Source organism: Schistocerca piceifrons, chromosome 9 (genome assembly GCF_021461385.2).
Source record: "Schistocerca piceifrons isolate TAMUIC-IGC-003096 chromosome 9, iqSchPice1.1, whole genome shotgun sequence".
Classification (NCBI taxonomy): Eukaryota; Metazoa; Arthropoda; class Insecta; order Orthoptera; family Acrididae; genus Schistocerca; species Schistocerca piceifrons.
Window position 1 is genome coordinate 103,433,903 of NC_060146.1, and position 25,704 is coordinate 103,459,606.

Consider the following 25,704-nt stretch of genomic DNA (forward strand, 5'->3'; position numbering starts at 1 on the left):
CCTGGGATACAGCTTCATTAAATGTTAAATCACATATGTTTGTTGCTGGTGGATACACAAAATGTAACTGTTCAAACTTACCTTGTTTACTATTTAAGTTTTTACACTGTGTTAACTCTATTGTCAGTTGTTGTTGGTTTACGGTTAAATGACATTTCCCTTTTCCTAAATCTATGATTGCCTGATATTCATTCAAAAAGTCAATTCCTAATATGGAATGCATAACTAATTTGTCTACTACCAGACAACTGTTATTGAGTGGTATATTTGAAAATATGAAGTTAATGAGAGCTTGAAATTTCACGTTCTTTGATTTGTTACCGGTGGCACTTATAATGTGACAATTCTGTACTGGCAATGTTTGTATGTTCATTATTTGTTTGAGTTCATTATATAAAGACATTGAAATGACACTTGCTGCTGCTCCTGTATCTAACATTGCTTTCACTTCATATATCGGAGAAAACAAATCGTCGGTTCCGTTGCGTTCTGCTCCCTATCGACCGTAACTCGAGCGCTTAGCTCGGTCGTCGTTCGTTTTCCAGCAAATTCGGTTTGTTACCGCGGGTTGGGGTCATTGCCCAACTCAATAATATTTACATTTCTGTCGCGTGTCACCCAAGTATCAGCTGTTTGGTTGTTGACATTAACTCGTGTCGCATTGGGAGTTCCGTTAGGTAGGAATTGAGGGTTGCTGTATTGTATGTGTCGTGGCGGTGGTCCATTGTGGTTTCCCCATACATTATTTCGCCCATAACTGTAACTGGTATTGTCATTACTGTTATTCCTGCAATACATGTTTGGATGTTGTTGTATGTTGTTTCTATGAAAATACCCTGGATTGTACCTGTTATCCTCTCCTCTTTGATCTCTATGATTTCGGTTCCTTCTTCTGTTGTTGTTATTTAGAATATAACTGTTATTGTTCTGAATGTAATTACTGTTCGGATAACCGTTATAGTAATAATTACCGTTTCCCTGCCAATGCTGCGAGTTGTTTCTCCTAATATTGAACGGATTTGTCCCAGTGTAGTGCGAATTGTTTCTTTGAGTGTTTTGTTGTGGTGTCGGAGGCGGATTCCAATAGCCTCTGTCATTTCTGTTGTGCGTACGCGAATTTCTTGGATGGATCGGATACATTTGATTGAAATTCCTGATCTCATCTCTGTAAACAACATCTATCTCATCAACATAACTGAAAAAATTCTTTATGTTGTCCTCGGACACTCCTGTTAATTTATCACGGTAAGGAAATGGTAAGTGGCTTTTAAGTGTTCTAATTACGTCTGGTAAATCTGCTGGTTTTGTCCAATATAATGTTTTGTCTAGGTAGCGTTCAAAGTATTGACGTAAAGTCTCTTTCTTCGGGTTGTAAATTTCTGGATTGTATACTTCTCGTTTTAAACTTTGCTGTTCTGTGATCGACCAGAATTCCTCAAGAAATGCTTGTTCAAACTGTTCAAATGTTAAACATCGTCTTTTCATTGCTGCTCCCCACTTAGCTACTCTTCCATGTAACAAATTTGTAACATCGAATTTTATCAGCTTCTAACCAATGTCTCGGGAAAATACCGCCAAAAGAGCGGATGAAAACCATCAGATGCACTTTGTCTTTCTCATCACATGAAAATGTCTGAAAGTATCCATGTCGTACTAATGTTTAATCAGCTACTCCCGATGGTATTATGGGTCCTGCATTTTGTGTCAAACTGTGCATAGTATGTGGTGATGTCTGATAGTAATTTTGATCTTGTGGTAGCATTGAAAATAGTTCATTGGGATTTGTATCACTCATTGGTAATCCTATTTTCGGCTGTGTGCGGGGTCTAGCATTATTCGGATTCTCATTTGTGTTTTGGTTGCCTGTTAAGGGTTTTGGTATCACTGACAAACTTGGTATTACATTTTCTTTAAGTTTACGTACCTCTTTCTGAATATTATCTGTTTCTCCCTTTACTTGTTCCTTTGTCTTATATAAAACGATCTGTGTCATTGTCTCAAACTTCTCATCTAAATAATCATCACATAATTTGCATTCATGTACAAGTTTCTCTGCTACAGTTGTGCCATTATTTAAAGATGCTACATCTGCTCTGTCTTCAAGTACTTCTAACTTTTCCTGTAAGGATTTCTGCTCCAATGTTACATCATTTAATCTGTCTGAAAGGTCTGTAATCGTCAGGTCTAAGTGTTCTTGGCTTGTTTTTACGGAATTGTGTGACTGTCGTAATTGGTCAACTTGGGTACTGGTTTTCTGTTGTTCAAAAACTACTGTTAACAATTTCTCATTACATCGTTGTAAGTCAGTTTTTGTCTCGTCACTGAATTCCATAAATACCTTTTCTTGTCTCGTAACCTTGTCTGATAAGTCAGTAAATTTCCTTCCGAGACTACTGGTGGTTTCTGTCAACTCGGCAATTTGTCTCAATAGTTTTTCAAAATTTTGTTTTATGTCCCGTGTCAGTTCATCGAATTTAGAGTCAAACTTCCTTATGTCACGTTTTAAATTGTCGTCTAAAGCGTCAAATTTTCTGTTTTGGTCACCAAGTAACTTCAGAATCTGGTTGAGCATGTCAGAGTCCTGTGTCTTAGTTTCGTCATTTTTTTGTGTCTGATTGATCTCTGGTTCTGAAGTTGACGTTGTCAATGTCGCGTTTTGTCGCGTGGTACTCACTCTCCATTCGCCTGTATATCTGTTTAAATATATGGCTCGTTGTCTTAATCGATCCGGTAAAATTATGTCTTGAACATCCTCACTATTAAGTTCAATATTCATTTGACTGTCGGACATGTTTTGCAATGTGTCACTTTCACTAAGAACGTTCGCGGAAACAATTTCTACGCGTCTAGCGTCCATCTTGCGATTTTCGTAATTAATTGCAAATAAAATTTTCCAATGGCAAAAAAAGAAAATAATTTTAAAATATGATATGTTGAAATCTGAAATTTCTCTTATGGAAATGGAAATTTCTATATGATTTTTAATTAGAAATTGAATTATTAAACTGGTACTGAAATTTCCCTCTCACAAATAAATGACTGTGAATATGCTCTTCGCTTATCATTTGCAATAATAGTAAATCAATTTTAACTACAATTAGGAAAAAATAATGTCGAAATAAATGGATCGGAATAAAGGAAGTACAGATGGCTGCTTGAAACTGGAAAAAATGTAAATTTCTGTACTCACCAATTTTTTTGTTCTTCAGTCTCATGTTGCAAATGTAGCGTCAGATATACAGTTTTGAATCCAAAATTTTTCTTTCGCATCCGTACAAATTATTTTATGGAACGTTATCCTTTTCCTTTTTTTTTAACAAATTAATTTCCACAGCATGAAAATGAAAATTAACACAAATTAATAACAGGGAAAACAATATTGTTGTAAATTTCATGCACGTAACGCTACAATTTAAATGAATGAGACTCAGTCCAAATTCATTTTCTGATGCTATTAAGTGATTAAAATTAGATAAAATGTCCAAAATTTATAATAATTGCACTTGTATTAAATCCGAAGATTGTAAGTCCTGTCACCAGGACGCCAATTGTAGTGTTTCCTTTCCTCGGGGTTCTGCCGTGAAAATATAAAATAGAAAATCTGATTGGGTTTTGAATTTTGGTGGTTTCAGTTACGGATAAGGCGGACTTCGTATTATTGATTGAGATAGTGCTGTAATTTGACCGTGCATGGCAGACCGGGTCGGCAACACTACAAAAAGCGAATGTACGGAAAGAGCATCAGAAACTAGTGGAAATTTACCTTATAATCTTGTTAGAAACGCAGTACTAATTACAATATAGTCTTCATGGCTGTCCTCCTAATTCCCTTGTAGGACGACCCGACTTTCACTTTTCTCCATCTGTTGAAAACTTCTTCAAGTTGTCACTGTCATGATCAGTTTACAAATTTGGCTATAACCACCTCGAATCACTATTGAAACAACCTCGCTTTGTAATATAATTTTAGTTTCCACCTAAAAGCACATTCAACACAGCGCCGAAAAATACACGTCTTTCGTATGAAAACAAGAGAGAGAGAGTAATCAATTAGCTGTTAAAAACAAAACCTACTCAAAAGTAAAAAAAAAGAACAAAAATATTTATAAAAATCGGTCGCTGGCGCAGCGCTCTTCTGCGTGCGCGATCGTGAATTATATCTTTGTATTGGCGGAGGCGCGGTAGTCAAAGTACCATTACACTCCTCATTAGTGATGTGATCTACCCATATAATCTTCAGCATTCTTCTGTAGCACCACATTTCGAAAGCTTGTATTCTCTTCTTGTCTAAGCTATTTATCGTCCATGTTTCACTTCCATACATGGCTACACTCCATTCAAATACTTTCAGAAACGACTTCCTGACACTTAAATCTATACTCGATGTTAACAAATTTCTCTTCCTCAGAAACGCTTTCCATGCCTTTGCCAGTCTACATTTTATATCCTCTCTACTTCGACCATCGTCAGTTATTTTGCTCCCCAAATAGCAAAACTCCTTTACTACTTTAAGTGTCTCACTTCCTAATCTAATTCCCTCAGCATCACCCGACTTATTTCGACTACATTCCATTATCCTCGTTTTGCTTTTGTTGATGTTCATCTTATATCCTCCTTTCAAGACACTGTCCATTCCGTTCAACTGCTCTTCCAAGTCCTTTGCTGTCTCTGACAGAATTACAATGTCATCGGCGAACCTCAAAGTTTTTATTTCTTCTCCATGGATTTTAATACCTATTCCGAATTTTTCTTTTGTTTCCTTTATTGCTTGCTCAATATACAGATTAAATATCATATGGGACAGGATACAACCCTGTCTCACTCCCTTCCTAACCACTGCTTCCCTTTCATGCCCCTCGACTCTTATAACTGCATCTCGTTTCTGTACAAATTGTAAATAGCCTTTAGCTCCCTGTATTTTACCCCTGCCACCTTCAGAATTTGAAAGAGAGTATTCCAGTCAACATTGTCAAAAGCTTTCTCTAAGTCTACAAATGCTTCAAACGTAGGTTTGCCTTTCCTTAATCTTTCTTCTAAGATAAGTCGTAAGGTCAGTATTGTCTCGCGTGTTCCAACATTTCTACGGAATCCAAACTGATCTTCCCCAAGGTCGGCTTCTACCAGTTTTTCCATTCGTCTGTAAAGAATTCGCATTAGTATTTTGCAGCTGTGACTTATTAAACTGATAGTTCGGTAATTTTCACATCTATTAACACCTGATTTCTTTGGGATTGGAATTATTATATTCTTCTTGAAATCTGAGGATATTTCGCCTGTCTCATACATCTTGCTCACCAGATGGTAGAGTTTTGTTATGACTAGCTCTCCCAAGGCCGTCAGTAGTTTTAATGGTATGTTGTCTACACCCGGGGCCTTGTTTTGACTCAGGTCTTTCAGTGCTCTGTCAAACTCTTCACGCAGTATCATATCTCCCATTTCATCTTCATCTACATCCTCTTCCATTTCGATAATATTGTCCTCAAGTACATCGCCCTTGTATAGACTGTCTATATATTCCTTCCACCTTTCTGCTTCCCCTTCTTTGCTTAGAACTGGGTTTCCATCTGAGCTCTTGATATTCATACAAGTGGTTCTCTTTTCTCCAAAGGTCTCTTTAATTTTCCTGTAGGCAGTATCTATCTTACCCCTAGTGAGATAAACCTCTACATCCTTACATTTGTCCTCTAGTCATGCCTACTTAGCCATTTTGCACTTCCTGTTGATCTCATTTTTGAGACGTTTGTATTCCTTTTTGCCTGCTTCATATACTGCATTTTTATATTTTCTCCTTTCATCAATTAAATTCAATATTTTTTTTGTTAGCCAGGGATTTCTACTAGTCCTCGTCTTTTTACCTACTTGATCCTCTGCTGCCTTCACTACTTCATCCCTCAGAGCTACCCATTCTTCTTCTACTGTATTTCTTTCCCCCATTCTTGTCAATTGTTCCCTTATGCTCTCCCTGAAACTCTGTACAACTTCTGGTTTATTCAGTTTATCCAGGTCCCACCTCTTTAAATTCCCACCTTTTTGCAGTTTCTTCAGTTTTAATGTAGAGTTCATAACCAATAGATTGTGGTCAGAGTCCACATCTGCCCCTGGAAATGTCTTACAATTTAAAACCTGGTTCCTAAATCTCTGTCTTACCATTATATAACCTTCTTTCATGATTCTTGAACCAAGTGTTAGCTATGGTTAAGTTATGCTCTGTGCAAAATTCTAGCAGACGGCTTCCTCTTTCATTTCTTACCCCAAATCCATATTCACCTACTATGTTTCCTTCTCTCCCTTTTCCTACTCTTGAATTCCAGTCACCCATGACTATTAAATTTTTGTCTTCCTTCACTACCTGAATAATGTCTTTTATCTCATCATACATTTCATCAATTTCTTCATCATCTGCAGAGCTAGTTGGCATATAAACTTGTACTACTGTAGTAGGCATGGGCTTCGTGTCTATCTTGGCCACAATAATGCATTCACTATGCTGTTTGTAGTAGCTTACCCACACTCCTATTTTTTTATTCATTATTAAACCTACTCCTGCATTACCCCTATTTGATTTTGTATTTATAACCCTGTATTCGCCTGACTAAAAGTCTTGTTCTTCCTGCCACCGAACTTCACTAATTCCCACTATATCTAACTTTAACCTGTCCATTTCCCTTTTTAAATTTTCTAACCTACCTGCCCGATTAAGGGATCTGACATTCCACGCTCCAATCCGTAGAACACCAGTTTTCTTTCTCCTGATAATGACGTCCTCTTGAGTAGTCCCCGCCCGGAGATCCGAATGTGCTACTATTTTACCTCCGGAATATTTTACCCAAGAGGACGCCATCATCATTTAACCATACAGTAAAGCTTCATGCCCTCAGGAAAAATAATATATGTAAAAAATTGTGATAGAGAGATATGTACAAATTTATTGCTAAAGTACAAAAGGCAAGGTGAAAAGAATAGAAAGAGCCTGACCCAAACAAGAGAAACGAATCACAAGACTCCTTTGATAATACTCCTTGGACTTTACATGGGATAGAGGGAGACAGAGAGAGAGAGAGAGAGAGAGTGTGTTTGTGCGTGTGTGTGTGTGTGTGTGTGTGTGTGTGTGTGTGTGTGTGTGTGTGTGTGTGTAGTTGAAAGATGTATTAACTTGTGTTTGTCGAAAAACTCAATTTTTTTAACAGTGGAAACTCGAGGTTGGAATATCAACAATACTAGGAAAATAATGTATTTCTACTCATTGTAAAGATGACCTGAGGAGTTGCAGACAGGCACAATGAAAAGAATGTTACAGTTTACAGCTTTTGGCCAAAGCATTCTTCAGCAAAGAATATACACACATCCCCACAAGCAAACTCCTTGTGAACCCATGGCTGCTAACACTGGTAGCTCTGACTGAAATGCTGTCATGTCATATGAATAGCATCCTGGGGTAGGGCGAAGAAGGGGGAGGGACAGCAGGACCGGTGGGGAGGGGAGGGGAGAGGAGGGGAGACGAGTACTGTCTGGTGGGGCATGCAGGGACTAGAAACCGCCAGGTGCAGTGTTGGGAGGTGGAACTGGTGCCCTGGGGAGGGGGGAATGTGGAGCGGAAGAGGAGAGGAGCAGGTTAGGGGAAAGGAGGGTGTGTGAAATGGCAAAAAGTGGCACACAATGGGGGTGAAAAGGAAGGTGTGATAGGACAAAGGGAGGAAACTGTTGGGTGGAGGGTATGGGTACAGTAGGTTACTGTAGGTTGAGGCTGGGATAATCTTGGGATTGGAGAATGTGTTCTAAGAATAACTCCCATCTGTGCAGTTAATAAAAGCTGGTGGAGGAGAGAGGGATCCAAATAGCCCAGGTTGTGTAGCGGCCATTGAACTCGAGCATGTTATGTTCAGCAGCATGTTGTGCCACATGATGCTGAATAGAAGGTGCTGGATGGGTGGATAGGGCAGGTCTTGCACCTGAGTTTTCCACAGGGATACGATCCCTGTGGCAAGGGGTCATCATTGGTGGCGCAGGGATGGACTAGGATGTTCTGGAGGCTGGGTGCTCGACAGAACACAACTTTAAGAGGAGCGAGGAGGCTCTTGGGTAGGATGTCCCGGATTTCATGACATGATGATATATAAAGTCCTGATGAAGGATGTGTTTCGATTGTTCATGCAGCTGAACATAAAATGCTTGATTTCAATGGCTACTTCACATCTTGGGCCACCTGGAACCTCCCCTCCTCCACCAACTTTCGAGATCTGCACATTTAACACATTTTTTCAACTATGTCAGTGCAGTGGGACCTTTTGTAACTCTTGCTCATTGTTCAGATGGCCTTTCTTGCAACTTGAACAATATGTGCATGCAAAGTATGGTGTTCTGAGGCAAGAACTATCACACACTATGGGTAATATTCATATGGCATTGCATGCTGTGCAAATTCTTTTTCCAAATACTCTGGCACATTCATCCCACTTTAATTGCTGATAACATAATTACCTAAAAATTTTATTTAGTTTTGTTTTCACTGTTTCTCTCTCTCTCTCTCTCTCTCTCTCTCTCTCTCTCTCTCTCTCTCTCTCTCTCTCTCTCTCTCTCTCCTCCCCCCCCCCCCCCCTCTCTGTCTCTGTCTGAATCCAGTGATGTTTACTTACTGGGTGACACTGGTTAGAGATGGAAATTATTTGTTCAGCTGGATTCAATGCTTTCTTTGATAGCCTATATACCACTTTTACTGTGATGAAAAGTCATCATCAGAGGCTAGGTGACACTCACAGCTAATGTGTTGTACCGCTTTTGCAGCTGTTTATATAGCTGCTAACTCTCTTGATATTTGGGACTAATTGGGGCTATATTGTCGGGTAATACATGTTTTATACCTTTTTCTGTCTCTTGAGTGTGGTAAATGGTCCACTATGCTTTATAGTACTTTACCCATATTTCTATTTTCTTGATCATTGTTAGACCTACTCCTCCATTACGCATAATAATTTGTTTTTTACACATAATAATTTCTTTTATGACATTTGTGGCTTGAGATTTACAAGACGATCTGTTAATATTTTTAATGTATGTATATAAAAAATGTAGAATAGCATCTTAAATTTTCAGTTTTGTTGATTGGTGTTATGCAGTAATGACAGTCGATTTATGAGTAATGTTTCTTGACACAGCTATGACACATATCCTCGAATTCCAGTTTATTTTGGCAGTGAAATAAATCAATGAATTTCTCTAGTGAGAGACACTGAAATATTTATATGAACTCATATTCTGCTCCTTATTGTGTCATTTAGGTTACAAAAAGTAAATCACTTAATATTTCCAGTATAAGGAAAAAAATAGATTGTTACTCACTGTAAAGATGACACATTGAGTTGCAGACTGGCACAATGAAAAGACACTTACACATTAGCTTTCAGCCAAAGCCTACGTCAGAAAATGAAAAACACACACACACAGGGCGCCCCATTTATCTTGACCATCCTAAATAATTGTTTGTCCAGAGGCAAATTACAAAATGTTTCAAGCAAATGTTCTTTAGCCCTCAGGGGCACATCAATCAGCATGATTGCCTTCGTTGTAGCTTTGTTTTTTTACAAAGATATGAACAGTTGTATGGCTTTTTTAAATGGCACCCTTTATTTTTTATTCAGTAGTTCATTTCCTTTCCTAAAGACCTATTCAAAAATGTAACGGTGTGTATCATTCACTGAAACACAATGTTATTGACACAACATTGACTTTGAGCCCGGGATCACAAACTCATCCACTTGCTGGAGTTGTCAGAAAACAAATGAAAACCAAGTAAAAACATAGCACAAAATTGGCTTTGACTCTCCTGTACCATTGCCCTGGAGTAGAACATTCAAAGGTGCTCAGAGCGGTGACTCTGGACACCAGTACTCTGGTGCACTCGTTGAATGAAAGAATTATTTACTGCTTCCAGTGTTGCCTGCTGAAGAGGATTACAAGCAAGCACGATACATTCCTGCAAGTTCTCTGGAGTTATTGGAATATCGCGATAGACAATGTCTTTAATGCATCCCCAAAGAAAAAAGTCCAGAGGATTTAAATCAGGAGACCTAGAAGGCCAAGTAACTGTTCCTCCTTGAACAATCCATCTGGCAGGATACCTTTGGTTCAGAACATGATGTGCACGCAAGGCATTATGTGCTGGACATCCATCGTGTTGATACCACATAAGCATTCTGGTTCTTAGCAGCACTTCATCCAAAGAGGAGGAAGAATTCGTCTGAGGAAGTTGGCATATGCTGTACCATTTAGACTACCATTGATGAAATAACGGCGAGTAATTGTAGTACCAAGCATCTGACACCAGACGTTAACTCTCCATTGATGCTGATGTTCCACTGTCTATGTTGTGACTCGCCAATCATTCAAAGTGCCGCCGCACAATTACGCGTGTCGTCTACATGCGGCGCTGTCTGCCAGCCATGCAGTAGCCGCGCCACGTAAGCGGCCAGCCAGCCAGCGGCCGCTAGACTGGGACTCAGTGCTCATTCGAATGTACCGTGTTCACATGTATTGCTTTGTCAACTTGCTCAGTGACTTATATGTGTTGTATCGTTTCGAAATATATGTGTTCAACTTGACGTTATAACAATTGGTGACGAGGATAGGATTTTTCCTTTTCATCGTTGACCCACACGCTTCCATGGCTACTGTCGAGCAACTATTGCAAGGTCTCATTGAACAGCAAACGCTTCTAACATCGGCGATTCGCGATTTCGTCATGGCATCAAATGCGGGCGTTTCTCATCATTGTCTATACGTCCTTTTCCTCCTTACAATGAGATGGCGGAAGACTGGTCTGATTATGAAAAACGTCTTTGACAGCACTTCTTGGCATTTCATGTCACGGACGAACAAACATGTAAGTCTCTGTTCCTTTCCTGGATTTCACCTCAAATGTATTGGCTCCTTTGAAAGATCCTGCGTCTTTGTCTTTTGCTGAAATGTGCTCACTTCTGTCCGCATATTTGCATAAGCAAATGCATGTGGTAGCCTCTTGTGTTGCCTTTTATTGTTGTCAAAAACAACCGCATGAATCCTATAGCGCTTGGGCTGCTGAACTTCACGGCCTCAGTAGAAAGTGTCAATTTGTTACTGATGTTCACAAAGAATCCTATGCCCATTCCATGGTACGGGATGCTATTATCCGGTCGGCGCCCGACAAAGAAGTTCAGCAACGTGCCCTTCAGTTGGCAAATCCGACTCTCGATGAAGTCCTATCCATCGCGAAGTCTTTTGAAATTTCTCGTGCCGCTGGGGTGCAAATAGAGGCATGGGATGACGTCGGGGAAAAACAACCTCTGTGCACTGTTGAAGACGCGTGCGGTGCGTCCCCACCGGCCGACGTGGCCGCAGTACACTTCCACGCGCAGCCCCGGACTAACCGAAAACAACCCTCTAAGAAACTGCAGCAAAACCCCCAGCAACTTCCTTCATGTCCACGGTGTTTTACGAAACATTCACGGGAGGACTGTCCCCAACGTTGGGCCGTGTGTCACATTTGCAAGAAGAAGGGTCATGTGTCTGCCGTTTGCAAATCCGACTGCATACATGATGTTCATGACCGTGATGCTGATTCTGCTTCCGTGTTGTCCGTCAATTGCACTTCTTCCCTTTCAGGGAAGTTATTCCTCACTGTCCAAATGCTTGGTCGAGATGTTCGCATGCAGGTTGATACTGGTTCTGCTGCCACTATAATTAATTCTCAGACGTATCTTCAGTTGGGCTCTCCACTCCTATCACCCGTCACTCGGCAATTACGGACGTACAATAAACAGAAGATTTCTCTCTTGGGACAATTAGATGCTGAGGTACCTTACAAATCCATCGTTCGCACTGTTCCCATATTTGTGGTTTCTTTTTGGTTTCGATGCCTTTCGCGTTTTTGGATTCTCCATAGATGACTCTGTCAATATCGTCTCTGATGCTATTCCTTATGCTCAATTGGATTTCTTGTCGACGACATTTTTGTCCCTTTTTTTCTCCTGGGTTAGGCCTTGCAAACGACTTTTAAGCTCATATCACGCTCAAACCCACTGCTCGGCCTAAGTTTTTTCGGGCTCAGCCCATTCCTGTGGCCCTTCGGGATCGGGTAAAATGGGAGCTGGATCGTCTCACTACTTCAGAGGCTTTGCTTCCTGTCACTTCAAGTGAGTGGTCCTCTCCTGTCGTTGTCGTTGCTAAGCCAAATGGTGATGTTCGTCTCTGTGGCGATTTTAAAGCCACTGTAAATGCACAATGCCTCATTGACACTTACCCTATGCCCCGGCCTGAAGAATTGTTCACTAAACTTGCGGGAGGCCAGTATTTTTCTAAAATTGACCTGTCTGAAGCTTATCATCAACTTCCTCTCGACGCTGTTTCCTGGCAGTTTCTGGTCCTTAACACGCCTTGCCTCTGTCAATACCAACAATTGCCATTCGGGGTTGCCAGCACCCCTGCTCTCTTTCAGCAATTCTTGGAACAATTATTGCTCCCTGTCCCTGGGTGTATCAATTACATGGACAACATTGTTGTCACTGGCTCCACCACTGAAGAACATATTCAGAACCTCCGTACACTTTTTCATGTCTTACAGACTGCCGATCTTAAGTGTAATCTTCAGAAGTCATAATTTTTTCAGGCATCTATCACGTACTTGGGGTTTCAACTCTCTCGGGATGGTATTAGTCCGCTTCAGCAAACTGTCGCTGCGATCGCTGCCCTTCCTCGCCCTACATCTGTTAAGGAACTTCTTGGGGAAAATAGCATACTATCACAAGTTTTTACTGTCTGCTGCTTCGGTGGCTCAGCTGTTGCATCGCCTGTTGCATAAAAACGTGCCTTTTCACTGGTCCGCGTCATGCGATGCGGCTTTCCAGAAATTGAAGACTATGCTGAAACAGGCCCCGTGCCTGGCTACTTATCGACCTGGCCAACATCTTGTTCTTGCCACGGACACCTCTCAATATAGTGCTGACAGCTCTGAACAACCCATTGCTTATGCCTCCAAAACACTCACGGATGCCCAACAAAAGTATTCTCAAATTGAAAACGAAGCTTTGGCCATTAATTATGCTCTTCATAAGTTTGGTGTTTTCCTCTATGGATCCAAATTTCATCTTGTTACGGATCACAAACCACTTGTTTCCTTGTTTTATCCATCATCGTCACTTCTCAACAAGGCTGCACACCACCTCCAGTGTTGGGCTCTTTACTTGTCTCGTTTCAATTATGAGATTCATTTCCGGCGGATTGCTCAACATGCAAATGCTGATGCCCTGTCTCGCCTTCCCATGGGTCCTGAACCGGCATTTGATAGGGACGAACTTTTGTGTTTCCACCTGGATGATGCTGAGCAGTGGGTTGTGGACAGATTCCCTATCACCGGGGACCGGCTGGCGACTGCTATGGGTTCTGATCCTACACTCTCCCGGGTTTCACGCAGTATTCAGAAGGGTTGGCCAGATCGTCTGTCCGCTAAGACTTCTGACCCATTGCGGAACTACTATGCTTTGCGCTACCACCTCACGGCTAGGGATGGTGTTATCCTCCTCTCCACCGAAAATGCTTCGCACCGTGTTGTGGTACCTGCGTCATTGCGTGCTTCGGTCTTGCGCCTCCTTCACCCAGGGGTACTGGGGCGTGTCTCGCACAAAATCTCTGCCGCGCCGTCATGTGTACTAGCCTGGTATCGACTCTGAAATAGCACACATGGTCGCTGCCTGTGGCCCTTGTGCATCACAGGCCGCCGCCCCGAAGTCATCTTTGTCACTGTGGCCTTTTCCTGAGATGCCCTGGGAGTGCATTCATGCTGACTTTGCGGGACCTTTTTTAGGTACTTATTGGCTCCTCGTAATTGACGCTTGCTCTAACTTTACTTTCATTGTCCATTACGTGTCGCCTACCACCATGGCAACCACAAGTACTCTCGCCTGCATTTTTTCTTTGGAAGGCCTTCCCTCTACTCTTGTTACAGATAATGGTCCGCAATTTGCCTCTTCCGACTTTGCGAATTTTTGTGCTTGTCACGGCATTACGCATGTCATGGCCCCTCCGTTCCATCCACAATCAAACGGTGAGGCTGAAAGACTGGTCCGGACATTTAAGGGTCAGATGCGGACACTCCTGACTTCTTCTGCTGCTGATGATGCGCTTCTCCAGTTTCTGGCTTCTTACCGTTTCACCCCCATGGGCGACCACAGCCCAGCTGAGCTCTTACATGGCCGACAGCCCGGCACGCTACTTCACCTTCTGCGGCCTTCCACCTCATGGTCGCAGGTGCCTTCGCTTTGCTGGTTCACCGCCAACGACCTTGTCTGGGTACGGGGATATGGCAGGTGGCCAAAATGGAGTCTGGGCCGCATCTTACGACACCGTGGCCGACGCCTGTATGAAATCCAGATGGACACGGGTGTTGCAGTGCGTCATTTGGACCAGCTTCGGCCTCGTGTGCCGGCAACGCCTGTTCTGAATGCCGCTACACCACCTGCGGCTCTACCTGATGCTTGGGATCTTGGCATCTCTCATTACTCACAATGCAGCCCTCTCACCGTGATCTCGGTGCCAGTACAAGAACGGACGCCAACAGGAGTTGTGCCCATGCAGGAACCAGATGACCATCATCTGTCGGGGCCAATCTACTTGCCTCCTTCTCCTACGGACGCCGACACATCACCCATGTCTCCTGTTATATCAACTGGACTCGCCGCAATGGGCAGATTGGTGCATGGGGCCCCAGCAGATTTGACCTTACGTCTCCTGTCATCTCGACCCGATATCATCGGGGACACTTCCATCCGTACGGGAAGCCTTCTCCTCCAGACTTTACGGCCAGTCAGACAACACCTATGGACATTAGCACTCTACAGGGCACCTCCATCAAGACCAGTGCAAAAATTTCAAAGGGGGGAAAAGTGTTGTGACTCGCCGATCATTCAAAGTGCCGCCGCGCAATTACGCACGTCGTCTACATGCGGCGCTGTCTGCCAGCCATGCAGCAGCCATGCCACCTAAGCGACCAGCCAGCCAGCGGCCGCTAGACTTGGTCTCAGTGCTCATTCGTTTGTACCATGTTCACATGTCAACTTGCTCAGTGACTTATATGTGTTGTATCGTTTCGAAATATTTGTGTTCAACTTGACGTTATAACAGTCTAAGCCACCGTGGATTGTCGCTGGACCAATAATGCATGTTCCTCGTATTTACCTGTCGAGAAGTAACATTCATCGGTAATTAGAGCATTGGAGAAGAAGTTCAGGTTGGCGAGGATTTGCTGCTATGCCCACTGACAGAACTGTACTTGATTCTGGAAATCATTCCCACGCAATTCTTGATGTAGGTGTACATGGTAAGGTTGGAACCGGTGATGTGTAAGAATGATGTACACTTGTTTTAGGAATGCCAATCTCGTGTTCCAGCTGTTGTGTGCTCACATGTGTATTCATAGCAATGGAAGCGTGAACAGTAACTTCGGCAGCTTTGTTTTTGCAAGTGCTACAATGATTATGTTGTCGTGGGTTGAAACTTCCCATTTCCTGAAGCATCGCAACAAGAAGAGAAAACATCCATTGGGAAGATGGGTGCTTGCCAGGATATCGCTCTTTGTACAGTTCCGCTGCCTGCATAGCATTTCGCCTACCTCCAACAACAACAATAAAAGAAACGTTATGTCGATGCAGTTTGTAGGAAGGACAGCCTTTACTGTATGCCTACTCCACACCAGTTTTTAAAAGGACTAAAATACTGTACTAAATGTACCCATACATAAGAAAACAGTATTGCAATTACTGTTGTGCTAACTTACATCCCCCATAGATGAGTAGCATTTCTACCTTCTCTTCGTTGGTGTCCATTCTACTCACATGACTCTTCAACTGATGATGGTTGACGGAATGACAGGTGTACATTTTACTTATGTTCACATTGTCCTCTGTCAATGTCAGCACGTGGATGTGTTACATTACCCCGAGTACCTGCACTAAGTGCTGGGAGCGTCAACATCAATGTTGTGTTGTGTAATTAATAGCATTGTGTTTCAGTGAATGGTACACTGTGATACATTTTTGAATAGGTCTTTAGGAGAGTAAATGAATTACTGAATAAAAAATACAGAGTGCCATTTAAAGAAGTCATACAACAATTCATATCTTTGTAAAAAACAAAGCTACAACAAAGGCAATCTTGCTGATTGATGTCCCCCTGATGGCTAAAGAACATTTGCTTGAAACATTTTGTAATTTGCATCTGGACAAACAGTTATTTAGGGTGGTCAAGATAAATGGGAAATCCGTGGAGCCTGATTTTGCAAAATATTTCACGAACAATGACATGAAATGGTTATCATACGTAGAAGAGATTGAATCTTTGACTCCACTGAACCAAAGATGTTGCCTGAGTGGCAGAATCAATTGTAAGTAGGAGTGCATGGAGTGCAGTAGCAGTTGCTGTTGCACTCTGTTAAAGGTAGGATGTAAGACTTTAAGCTAGTGGCTACCTGTGAGAATTTAGCTGTTGGCCTATGGATGCAGCATAACACAGTTTTTAAGGCAATTAGATTCTGTATATTTAGTTTTAAGTATGCAGCAACGCATTGTGGATCTTGCTAATTTTGCAGTAATGCCCCTTTAATGTAGGAACCAAGTATTTGCCATCAGGTTTAATATACACTCCTGGAAATGGAAAAAAGAACACATTGACACCGGTGTGTCAGACCCACCATACTTGCTCCGGACACTGCGAGAGCGCTGTACAAGCAATGATCACACGCACGGCACAGCGGACACACCAGGAACCGCGGTGTTGGCCGTCGAATGGCGCTAGCTGCGCAGCATTTGTGCACCGCCGCCGTCAGTGTCAGCCAGTTTGCCGTGGCATACGGAGCTCCATCGCAGTCTTTAACACTGGTAGCATGCCGCGGCAGCGCGGACGTGAACCGTATGTCCAATTGACGGACTTTGAGCGAGGGCGTATAGTGGGCATGCGGGAGGCCGGGTGGACATACCGCCGAATTGCTCAACACGTGGGGCGTGAGGTCTCCACAGTACATCGATGTTGTCGCCAGTGGTCGGCGGAAGGTGCACGTGCCCGTCGACCTGGGACCGGACCGCAGCGACGCACGGATGCACGCCAAGACCGTAGGATCCTACGCAGTGCCGTAGGGGACCGCACCGCCACTTCCCAGCAAATTAGGGACACTGTTGCTCCTGGGGTATCGGCGAGGACCATTCGCAACCGTCTCCATGAAGCTGGGCTACGGTCCCGCACACCGTTAGGCCGTCTTCCGCTCACGCCCCAACATCGTGCAGCCCGCCTCCAGTGGTGTCGCGACAGGCGTGAATGGAGGGACGAATGGAGATGTGTCGTCTTCAGCGATGAGAGTCGCTTCTGCCTTGGTGCCAATGATGGTCGTATGCGTGTTTGGCGCCGTGCAGGTGAGCGCCACAATCAGGACTGCATATGACCGAGGCACACAGGGCCAACACCCGGCATCATGGTGTGGGAAGCGATCTCCTACACTGGCCGTACACCACAGGTGATCGTCGAGGGGACACTGAATAGTGCACGGTACATCCAAACCGTCATCGAACCCATCGTTCTACCATTCCTAGACCGGCAAGGGAACTTGCTGTTCCAACAGGACAATGCACATCCGCATGTATCCCGTGCCACCCAACGTGCTCTAGAAGGTGTAAGTCAACTACCCTGGCCAGCAAGATCTCCGGATCTGTCCCCCATTGAGCATGTTTGGGACTGGATGAAGCGTCGTCTCACGCAGTCTGCACGTCCAGCACGAACGCTGGTCCAACTGAGGCGCCAGGTGGAAATGGCATGGCAAGCCGTTCCACAGGACTACATCCAGCATCTCTACGATCGTCTCCATGGGAGAATAGCAGCCTGCATTGCTGCGAAAGGTGGATATACACTGTACTAGTGCCAACATTGTGCATGCTCTGTTGCCTGTGTCTATGTGCCTGTGGTTCTGTCAGTGTGATCATGTGATGTATCTGACCCCAGGAATGTGTCAATAAAGTTTCCCCTTCCTGGGACAATGAATTCACGGTGTTCTTATTTCAATTTCCAGGAGTGTATAAGTTGATTAGGTATGCCCAATTTGTAATATTTTGTGTGTTTTGTAATCCTGATACATTGTTGTTGTTGTGGTCTTCAGTCCTGAGACTGGTTTGATGCAGCTCTCCATGCTACTCTATCGTGTGCAAGCTTCTTCATCTCCCAGTACCTACTGCAACCTACATCCTTCTGAATCTGCTTAGTGTATTGATCTCTTGGTCTCCCTCTATGATTTTTACCCTCCACGCTGCCCTCCAATGCTAAATTTGTGATCCCTTGATGCCTCAAAACATGTCCTACCAACCGATCACTTCTTCTAGTCAAATTGTGCCACAAACTTCTCTTCTCCCCAATCCTATTCAATACCTCCTCATTAGTTACGTGATCTCCCACCTTATCTTCAGCATTCTTCTGTAGCACTACATTTCCAAAGCTTCTATTCTCTTGTTGTCCAAACTAGTTATTGTCCATGTTTCACTTCCATACATGGCTACACTCCATACAAATACTTTCAGAAACGACTTCCTGACACTTAAATCTATACTCGATGTTAACAAATTTCTCTTCTTCAGAAACGCTTTCCTTGCCATTGCCAGTCTACATTTTATATCCTCTCTACTTTGGTCATCATCAGTTATTTTACTCCCTAAATAGCACAACTCCTTTACTACTTTAAGTGTCTCATTTCCTAATCTAATCCCCTCAGCATCACTCGATTTAATTTGACTACATTCCATTATCCTCTTTTAGCTTGTGTTGATGTTCATCTTATATCCTCCTTTCAAGACACTGTCCATTCCGTTCAACTGCTCTTCCAAGTCCTTTGCTGTCTCTGACAGAATTACAATGTCATCGGCGAACCTCAAAGTTTTTATTTCTTCTCCATGGATTTTAATACCTACTCCGACTTTTTCTTTTGTTTCCTTTACTGCTTGCTCAATATACAGATTGAATAACATCGGGGAGAGGCTACAACCTTGTCTCACTCCTTTCCCAACCACTGCTTCCCTTTCATGCCCCTCGACTCGTATAACTGCCACCTGGTTTCTGTACAAATTGTAAATAGCCTTTCGCTCCCTGTATTTTACCCCTGCCACCTTCAGAATTTGAAAGAGAGTATTCCAGTTAACGTTGTCAAAAGCTTTCTCTAAGTCTACAAATGCTAGAAATGTAGGTTTGCCTTTTCTTAATCTTTCTTCTAAGATAAGTCATAAGGTTAGTATTGCCTCACGTGTTCCAACATTTCTACGGAATCCAAACTGATCTTCCTCGAGGTCCGCTTCTACCAGTTTTTCCATTCGTCTGCAAAGAATTAGCGTTAGTATTTTGCAGCTGTGACTTATTAAACTGATAGTTCGGTAATTTTCAATTAATTTTCAATTAATTTGCCTGATACAGGCAAGTTAAATTTTGGAATCTATTTTGTTAAATGATGTTAGACTTTTTGTCATGTAACTATCCAAGAGGCGGGCTGATAGATGTGGTACTGGCAGGTTTGATCATCACACGAGTGTTACGGTAATGCTTCAGGAACTCGGGTGGGAGTCTCTGGAGCAAAGGAGGTGTTCTTTTCATGAATCACTACTGAGGAAATTTAGAGAACCAGCATTTGAGGCTAACTGTAGTACAATTTTACTGCTGGCAATTTATATTTTCCGGAAAGACCACAAAGATAAGATAAGAGAGATTAGGGCTCGTACAGAGGTATATAGGCAGTCATTTTTCCTCGTTCTGTTTGGGAGTGGAACAGGGAGAGAAGATGCTAGTTGTGGTACGAGGTACCCTTCACCATGCACCGTGTGGTGGATTGCAGAGTATGTATGTAGATGTAGAAGTATTGTTAACTGAGTCAGTCAGTAAGTGAGAATTGTAGAACAGTTGAGAAGTTCATTGATTTTGAAGTTAACGTTAAAATGTTTCATTTAAAATTTTGTGAAGGATAAACTTTGTATTGAATACAATTTTTGGACTAAAGAATTCAGTCTTAGCATACCCCATTATCAGTACCTCATCCTTTCCCACATCATGTTTCTTTTTTTTTTTTTTTTTTTTAAATCCAATGTGATTTTAAAAGAAATGCTTTTTTAATCAGGGTCACAAAAATATTAATGTGCCAGAATCAGAAAAGTATTAATGTTTGTAACAGTTTCAATGTGGGCAGCATTGTATAGTGCTAAGCCAAGATCGAATATTTTGTGTGCCTACTGTGGATAGAACAGAATACCAAGATTACATCTGTTGTGACTCAAGTGCTAAAAACAACGTATTTCATTGTTTATTTGCATAGGGAATTTTATCAGGTTATTGCACAGGGCCACAGAACTCTGTGCTCACGAGACTGAGTAAATTTCAGAGGGATTGATTTCATTGTAGGCATTACATACTGGTTTTCCAGATTAAGTTGTTTAATTTTCTTTGGATTTCAGTAAAATTGATTAAGCACACCATTTACTCAAAAACACATTACATAGTAAAGTTCCGTAAGACAAACATTACGCGGGGAAGAGGAAAGGATAGCAGGGTATGACTGGGAGGAGAGAAGAGTGTTGGCTGGGGGGAAAACTGCAGGAACTAGAATGTCAGGAGGTGCAGAATCTGGAGAATGTGGGCAGTGTGATGGGAAGCTTGGGGGGAAATGGGGAGCGAAAAAGGAGAGGAACTGGTTGGAGGAAATATGGGTGGATATCTTGGCAGAGGGTGGCACACAACGAGGGTGGAGGATGAGCATAGGGAGAAGATGGATATTGTTGGGTGGAGAGTGTGGAGACAGTCTGTTACCATAGGTTGAGACCAGGATAATTTCGGGAACAGAGAATGCATTACAAGGATAACTCCCATCTGCGCAGTTTGGAAAAGCTGCTGTTGGAGGAGAGGATACAGATAGCATTGCTTGTTTGAAATGAAGCATGTTTTGTGCAGGCTCTTGTTGTGCTACTGGCTGGCCTACTTTGCTCTTGGCCACAGTTTGGGGGTGGCCCTTCATCCTGGTGGACAGCTGGTTGGTAGTCATACTAATATAAAAATCTGTCCAATAATTACAACAGAGGTAGTATATGATACGATATGACACGGCTGCTTCCACAGGTGGCCTGGCCTCTGATAGTATAGGATAAGCCTGTGACAGGACTGGAATAGGAAGTTGTGGGTGAATTTGGCAGGTCTTGCATCTGGGTCTTCCACAGGTATGTGATCCCTGTGACAAGATGTTGGGATTGGGAGAGGCATAGGGATGGACAAGGATGTTGTGGAAGTTGGATGGGAAACAGAACACCACTTTAGGTGGGGTGGGAAAGATATTGGACAGGATCTCCCTAATTCTAGGACATGATGACAGATGAAGCTCTGAAGAAGGATGTGGTTCAATTGTTCCAGTCTGGGGTGGCATTGGGTGGCAAAGAGGACACTCCTTTGTAACTGGTTCTTGGGGTGGTCGAAGGATTTGTGGGTATTTGGGGAAATGACATGGGAGATCTGTTTGCGGACTAGGCATAGAGGATTGTACCTGTCTGTGAAGGGCTTGGTGAGACCCTCAGTACGCTGTGCAAGGGAGTTCTTGTTACCGCAGAAATGCTGTCCATGGGTGGCTAGGCTGTATGGGAGGGATTTTTTGATGTGGAAGGGATGACAGCTGTCGAAATGCAAGTAGTACATCTTTGACAAGTCTAACATGGTTAAATTTGTGTGTGGGGCTAAATGTCAGGCCTTTGGATAACACCAAACTTCTGTGTGGCTGAGGGTTTTGGTGGAAAGGTTAACAACAGTGTTATGGGAATATTTTGGGTATGGATTTGGTGGAGTGTTGGTAGTGAGTTTTGTTGGTATGGAAAGTTGTGAAAGTTCAGCTAGGCAGGATTTGGGTGTTGGGAGGGGTTGATGAGGAGGAATACTATGGTTAGGATAGGGGTTGGATAGTGGTGCCCCGAGGTGGCAGCAGGATGTCAGCAGAGCGGATTATGTATGGAGGTGGTGCCTGGAACGCTCCTCCAGGTGCTGGAGAGCAAGGGATTCAATTTCAGAGATGTAATGTATGTAGCAGGGATGGCATAGTAGCAGTATGTTGCAGAGGGAACAGAGGCAGTTCTGCAGTGCCTGTGCCATGGAGATGTGTTTTTACAGTTCCAGGTTTGCTAGGGCCAGGCACTGATGGAATATGAAAAGGTGAAGCTCATTGTGAAATGAGGGTTGAGATAAAGAGAAAGGAACTTTGTGGTTAGGTCGCTGGGAGGATTCCATGATTTAGGCAGCAGTTAAGAAACTCCATGTTTTGGCAAGGAAAGGGGCATTCTGTTTTGACCTGAAGCAGAAAGGTGGAGCAATCCATTGTGGCAGAGATGCCATAGGGGAAACGGGATGACGCAAAAATAGCCAAATGAAGGTGTAGTTGTGATGTGAGCTGGATAACAGAAAAAGTGGGTAAAAACTACATAAAGAGACTCGAAAAGACGCACAGATAAGCAAAAACATGCACAGATATGCAAAAATACATGAAAATAAGTGAAAGCATGTGAAACTATGTAAAAATAACCACAAATATGAGAAAAACATTTAGAAATGGGGGAGAAAAGGAACGGATGGTGTACAAAAGTATGTGTATCTTGAGATAAGGGAAGAGAGAGGTGGAAGGGGGATTGTTATGTCGAGAATCACAAGTTCATGTTGTATGGTTAGGTGTGCAAAACACATGGGGATGAGGGAGGAATTGGGATCTGTAGGAATAAATGTAACTATAGGTGGGAAGAATTTGGAGAGATGCTGCATCAACAATCTACACAGTCATGTAGCCATGTGTTGTATGCAGATGAGAGCGTTGATACAGTGTGGCTTGAAAGTGTGTGCAGTTTGGAAGGCAGGAAAAAACACAGGGAAGAAGAGAAAGAATGGACACAGAAGAGTAATGCTATAGAGAATAGTGACAATGGAAACCATCACATGAGTGTGGCATGGAAGAAATCCCTTTAGGAAAAAATCAAACAATGGAAACTCCAAGTTGGAATATCAACAATATAAGGAAAAGATAGGTTGTTAAAATGGTTCAAATGGCTCTAAGCACTATGGGACTTAACATCTGAGGTCATCAGTCCCCTAGACTTAGAATTACTTAAACGTAACTAACCTAAGGACATCACACACATCCATGCCCGAGGCAGGATTCGAACCTGCGACTGTAGCAGCAGCACGGTTCCAGACTGAAGCGCCTAGAACCACTCATCCACAGCGGCCGGCTAGATAGGTTGTTACTCACAGTAAAGATGACAACTGACTTGCAGACAGGCACAATGAAAACACATCTGCACATTAGCTTTAGCCCACAGCACCGAGCGAGGTGGCGCAGTGGTTAGACACTGGACTCGCATTCTGGAGGACGGCGGTTCAATCCTGCGTCCGGCCATCCTGATTTAGGTTTTCTGTGATTTCCCTCAATCACTCCAGGCAAATGGTTCCTCTGAAAGGGCACGACCGACTTTCTTCCCCATCCTTCTCTAATCCGATGAGACCAATGACCTTGCTGTCTGGTCTACTTCCCCAAACAACCCAACCGTTTAGCCCACAGCCTTTGTTAGAAAATAAAACACACACAAATTTGTTCACACAAGTGTGCACACCTCATATACACAACAGCCTCTCGAGCAGCTCAGACCGGAAGTGCACAGGTGAAGGGGTGAGAAGAGCACTGTGTGCAGGGACTAAACTGCCAACTAGTGCCAGGCACAGTGTCAAGAGACTGTGGAGCAGGAAGGTGAGGGAAATGAGGAGTAAAAAAGGAGAGGAATGGGCAGAAGAAAAAATGAGTGGCACACAAAGAGGGTGAGTGGATGAGAATAAGGAGGAGATTGTTGGGTGGAGGGTTTGGGGACAACAGGTTACTGTAGGTGGAAAGCGGGATAATTTCAGGAGTGGAGGATGTGTTGCAAGGGTAACTCCATCTGTACAGTTCAGAAAATTGGTGGCGGAGGTAGGATCCAGATGGCTTGGGCAGTGAAGCAGCCATTGAAATCAAGCACGTTATGTTCAGCCACATGTTGTGCCACAGGGCAGCCTACTTTGATTTTGGGCATAGTTTGGTAGTGGCTGTTGATCCTAGTGGACAACTGGTTGATAGTCATACCAGTATAAAAAGATGTGTAATGATTGCAGCAGAGCTGCTATATATGACATGGCTGGTTTCAAAGGTGGCCTGGCCTCTGATGGGGTAGGATTAGCCTGTGACAGGATTGGTACAGGAAATGCTGGGTTGATGGATTTGGTAGGTCTTGCACCTGTGCAAGTGTTTGGGATTGGGAGTGGCATAAGGATGAACCAGAACGTTGTGGAGTGAAGGTAGGCAACAGAACACCACTTAAGGAGGGGTGGGAAGGATGTTGGATTTCAGGGCATGATAATAGGTAATCAAAGCCTTGCAAAGGACATGGTTCAGTTGTTCCAGTCTGGGATGATATTGGGTGACAAAGAGGGAACTCCTTTGTAGCTGCTTCTTGGGGTTGGTGCGAGAATTTGGGGTGTATGGGGAAATTGCAAGGGAGATCTGTTTGTGGACTAGGCATGGGGGACAGTGCCTGTCTTTGAAGGCCTTGATGAGACTCTCAGTATGCTGGGCAAGGGAGTTCTTGTCACTGCAGATACGCCATATCTGGGTGGCCAGGCTGTATGGGAGGGATTTTTTGGTGTAAAAAGAATGACAGTTGTTGAAACTTTCAGTGGATTTAAGGTGAACAGAGGTGTGGATGGAGCCACCAGGGACAAGGAGGTCAGTGTCCAGAAAGTTAGCACACTGGGTTGAACAGGTGAAGCAGATGGGAGAGAAGGTGTTGAGGTTGTGAAGGAATGAGGATAGGGTGTCTTGACCCTGAACCCAGATCATAAAGATGTCAGCAATGAACCTGAAACAGACTAAGGCTTGACATTTTTGGAGGCTAGGGAGCCTCCAGATAGCTCATAAACTGGCTGGCACAAGATGGTGCCATGCAGGTGCCCATGACTGTGCTGCAGATTTGTTTGTATAGTTTCCCTTCAAAGGAGAAGTAGTTATGAGTTAGCAGATTAGTAGTTTGAAGGACACTGAGAATAACGGTAAGGCCTGGGCATGAGGGTTGTTGGTGTACAGAGGAGTGGCATCAGCTGTGACAAGTAGGGATCAAGGAGGCAATGGGGTTGGGATGGTTAACAGTAGGTGAGGGAGGTAGTTGTTATCTTTGATGTGGTAGGCTAGATCACGGGCAGCTGGTTGGAGGTGTTAGGTCAGTGAATGTTAAAATTGTTTCAGTGGTGACACAATAACGAGCCACAATGGGACATCCAGGATTGTTGGGTTTATGGATTTTGGAGAGCATGTAAAAGGTAGGTGTGCAGTGTGTCATAGGGGTGAGGAGGGAAATTGATTTGCATCTCAACCACATCAGTTATCAGGACTTTGATTACCTATCATCGTGTGCTGAAACATGGGATGTCCTACCCAAGATCCTCCCCACCACTCCTAAAGTGGTGTTCCATTGTCCACCCATCCTCCACAACATTGTCCACCCATCCTCCACAACATCCTGGTCCATCCCTATGCCACTTCCAACCCCAATCCCTTGTCACAAGGATCATATCCCTATGAAAGACACAGGAGCAAGACGTGTCCAATCCCTTACCCTGCACTTC

General features: G+C 43.4%; 1 long non-coding RNA gene across 1 annotated transcript in view; it reads left to right on the top strand.

Moving 5' to 3' along the window:
- Positions 1-523: 523 nt before the first annotated feature.
- The window catches only part of LOC124716927, a 42,850-nt gene continuing 17,669 nt past the window's right edge, over positions 524-25,704 (top strand). Inside the window, exon 1 of the long non-coding RNA XR_007005670.1 lies at positions 524-677. This is a non-coding gene — a long non-coding RNA (uncharacterized LOC124716927). The remainder of the gene's footprint in view (positions 678-25,704) is intronic.